Below are 4,648 nucleotides of genomic sequence, written 5' to 3' on the forward strand. Positions count from 1 at the left end.
ATTGTGCACTATTGTGGGGAGTTTTGGTCTCCTTACCTAATAAAGGACAAACCTGACATTGAGGGAGAGCAGTGAAGGATGACCAGACTGGTCTCTGGGATTACGGGCTTGTTATGGGAGCAGAGTATGGGAGACTGGGCAAGTATTCCATGGGGTTTAGGAAAATGAGTGGAGATCTCAGTGAGATATATAAAACTCTGACAGGGTGAGACAGATTGGAAGCAGGGATGATAAATCCCCTGGCTGGGACTTGTAAAACAAGGGGCCACAGTATTAGATACAGGCAGTCACTCTGCATTGAGATGATAATAAATGTCTGCTCTCAATGACTCGGGAACCTGGGGAATTCTCTCGCACCTGGAAACCGAGACACTGATTATAAATAAGGATTTAGAGACAGTAAAGGGATAGTGGGAGAGCAGGAGTACGGTGTGGAAATGAAGGGCCAACCATCATTATATTGAATTGGTTAGCAAACTCGATGGACCAAAGGTACTACTGCACCGCCTATTTTATAGCTTCCCAAGGTTATTCACATTAACGGATATGTAAATCATGTAGGGTAAGAGCATTGAGGAGAGTTTTTCCATGAACTAGAATGGGGAGGCTCAATGTGTTTTCCATTCCCAATGTTTCTGTGCAGTCTGTGGGAAAGCTCTGTAAATGCTGTCACAAGCTCTCAGATGTTAGGAAGGAGGTTTCTGCAGGGTCGACAGGACTGTGTTCCCATTCCCTTTTCCGACATTGATGCTGAGGCTGGGTTTTCTGTCCGGTTTCATACTTTCAGACCTCGGAGTAGTTTGCTTCGAACAGATCTGTTGGTCAAGTCTGGTAGCTTTAATGAGTTAGCATCAGGTATAGTTCACGTGATTCTGACCCTGACATCTTCACCCACACTCGTCACTGAGCCATAGATGGTGTTGATGGTAATGACAGACTGAGGTGTTACCCTGGCAAAAAGTTACAGGTTGTGTTTGAATGCAGATCTGCTTCTCCTGCTTCTGTGATCTACAGCACTTCGTGAATACACAGTTTCGAGCTGCAATATCTGTAATGCAATTTTGCAGTCTGTTCCCCAATTCTCACTAAGACCCATTCACCCATCAGCCCTGCACTCAGTGACCTAACCTGGTTTCTGATGTGGAAATACTTCCATTTTCAAACTCTCATCCTGCTGAGGGTCTCTCTCCCCGGGTCTTGCTTCCAATCTGACACATTCCGCAAAAGCATTTAACTGATCTTAATTCAAATATTTAATTCACCTAAATATTTTTCATTGAGAAATACCAATCTGCTGTGTTTAAAGTGAATGTGTTTCCCCTGTTTCTTTACCTGACCATGATTAAGAGCTCTGTAGTGTCAGTGATGCCAGCCTTATGTAGTTTCAGAGCCAATGAATTCTCTGGAGTCCCAATCATCTTCACCACATTGTATATTTTCTCTTTTGGTTTGATGCCTTATCACTCATGGCTGCCTTGTTCTCCCTTGAGTATGTTTCAAGTTCTTTGGGTTGCATTTCTGGTATTATCTTCCGAATTTATCCCCAGAACCTCCTCCCATTGCTGCTCCATGGTCTTTCCTGCTCAGCTCCCCTTCCAATTAACTCTGGACAGCTTCGCCCGCATGTCTTTGTAGTTACATTGCTCAATTATAACCACATTACATCTTGAAGAGAGCGCTAGATATAAACTGAAAGAAGGAGTTTTGGGAGACGGGACACGAAGAATAATTGGTGGATTTCTTAACTAGTTACAAAGGGAGAAGGAGAGAGAGGATAGAGATCTGGAGATGTGGAAAATGAGAAAGCTACATTATCGAAAGAAGTAGATGAACATCCCCCAATGTTTTGGCAATGACTGTGTGCTGTGGTCCTTGGTACAGTGCATGTACAACAGAGTAATATGTTCAAATGCTGAGTCTGATGCCAGAATATTTATCTCCAATAATATGACAGACACTAGCTTTGGAAAGAACCCACCAGGCCAACATATTGAAGTCCCGGTAGAAAGGGGATTAACTGAAATAAATTGGGACACCAGAATCAAGAATTTGGAGCACACATCCTGGTAAGAATGAGAGATTAGAGTTGGGAATCCCAGAAAAGGAGGGTTCGTTGAGAGGATCAAATCATGTTTTAATGTTTTATCAATTTTATACATCATATGCATCATTTTTCGTTAACTGTGTCTCTGTTGTTTATTTACAATGTGTTGCGCACATATGAAAAATGCGACTTATCTGCACACACACATTGATTAAACAGTGTATATAAAATCATTGTTCCACCATTGAAACTGTCCTGTTGTTGTGTTACGAGGATAGATTAGATTAGATTAGATTACTTAGTGTGGAAACAGGCCCTTCGGCCCAACAAGTCCACACCGCCCCGCCTCAGGCAACTGAATGTGTGGAGTTTGCACGTTCTCCCCGTGTCGGCGTGGGTTTCCTCCGGGTGCTCCAGTTTCCTCCCACAGTCCAAAGATGTGCAGGTCAGGTGAATTGACCATCCTAAATTGCCCGTAGTGTAGGTAAGGGGTAGATGTTAGGGGTATGGGTGGGTTGCGCTTCGGCGGGGCGGTGTGGACTTGTTGGGCCGAAGGGCCTGTTTCCACACTAAGTAATCTAATCTAATCTAATCTATCCTCGTAACACAATAACAGGACAGTTTCAATGGTGGAAAAATGATTTTATATACACTGTTTAATCAATGTGTGTGTGCAGATAAGTCGCATTTTTCATATGTGCACAACACATTGTAAATAAACAACAGAACACCAACTAGCCACCAAAAGACATGATCCACTATCACTATGTTCCGTACATACAGACAAAGAAGGGCACCACTTTGACTGGGACAAAGCACACACACATACTAAGACAGGCAAGGACCTTCTTAGAGGAATCGTATTATAACCAGAAGTCCATCAATAAACGCATCAATTTAGATCCTGTCTACATTCTCTTGTTAAAATAACCGGAAATGACATCACCCACTTTAAGAAACCAAGAACTATAAATAGAGAGGTGGGACATACCACCAGCACTTCAGCAGATACTCCCACTGATGATGTCACCTCGTCATGGTGACGAAACTTCTGAAAACATACCTTCAAGCTCAGCGAGCTTACTTGCACAGATATAAATTGTTGTTTGTTGTTTATTAGTGGAATTTAGGAGTTCTCTATCGCTCACGTTTTGACAGATTATGATGTGAGGTGAGCTTTTCTAGGTGTGTGATTTTAATTAACAGAAGGGTTCGACATTGATGTCATAACAGTTTGGGGCCTTGTCGTGTGGCACTTGGACCGATCTGAACAGATTTGAGATACAACAGGTCGCAGCAAATTCCAACTCATTGCAATTAGTGACTTTGATCTTCAAATAAAACCAGTGGGAAAATTCGTTTAATTTTGTTACTTGTGGTTGGTTAAATGAAAAGTGAGGGAAATGGCTGTTCACATTACTAAAGAGGTTCCCAAATTTTCCAAGGAAGTTTAGAAAGACAGAAGGAGGACATTTGTTAGAATTAGCAAATAGGTTGGAATTGGGTTCAACCAGGGAGAAAAGGGAAGCTGAAATTGTAATGGAGTTGGTTAAGCACTTTGATGTATCAGAGAAACAGGCAACTGCAGTAGAGTTATAAAAACTTAAATTGCAAATGTGGCAACTGGAGTTAGAAGATAAATAAAGGGATGGAAACAGAGAGAGACGAAAGAGAAAGAGAGGAAAAAGAAAGAGAGAGGGGATTTGAAATTCAGAAGTTGGGAATTAGACAAGAAATTTAAATTAACAGGATGGAGATGAAGGGAGAACGTAGGGATGTATACAACTAGGTTAGTAACTTGCCATATTTCGTTGAGAAAATTGTCAAACCCTTTTTCATTTCATTTGAAAAAATGGCTAGGCAGATGACGTGTCCAGTGAACTTGTGGGTAATGCTAGTTCAGACTAAGCTGGTGGGCACAGCTGGTGAGGTATGTGCAGCGCTGTCAGATGAGGGATCAAGAGATTATCAAGATGTTAAATTGGTTATTTTGATTGGTTATGAATTGGTACTAGAAGCATATAGACAGAAGTTCAGAAAAATAGAGACGGAACCAGGTCAGACTTATATTGAGTTTGAAAGAATTAACAACAGTCATTTTGACAAGTGGGTGCTGGCCTTAAAAATGGATAAGACCTGTGAGGCCTGAAGGGAGATTAATCTGCTGGAGAAGTTAAAAGACTCACTTCCAGAGATAGTAAAAATTCATGTGAATGAATAGAAAGTTCAAGAAGTGAGCAGCGCGGCAGAAATGGCAGGTAAATATGCATTGTGCAATGTGATGAAATTTAGCTTCTGGCAGGAATTTCATCCCGTGAGGGATAGTAATTGGGAGAAGGGACGATCACACATTACAAAGCGAACAGTAGTTCACAATATTTTACCACAGGTGAAGAAAGGGGGTTGAAAGGTGGTGAAAGGCCTCAGGTGCTCTCACTATAAGGGAGTGGAACACATAAAATTACAGTGCTGGTGGTTTAGGAAGGGCACAGTGGAAAAGTTGTTTTTACTGCAGTAAACTGGGACACACCGTGCTGGGCGTTAAAGGAAGACACTTTGGGGAAAGATGCGGTCGAAGAGGCTAAGCCCAGTGGCAGTAGTGAA

The sequence above is a fragment of the Chiloscyllium punctatum genome, unplaced genomic scaffold, assembly GCF_047496795.1.
Source record: "Chiloscyllium punctatum isolate Juve2018m unplaced genomic scaffold, sChiPun1.3 scaffold_123, whole genome shotgun sequence".
Classification (NCBI taxonomy): domain Eukaryota; kingdom Metazoa; phylum Chordata; class Chondrichthyes; order Orectolobiformes; family Hemiscylliidae; genus Chiloscyllium; species Chiloscyllium punctatum.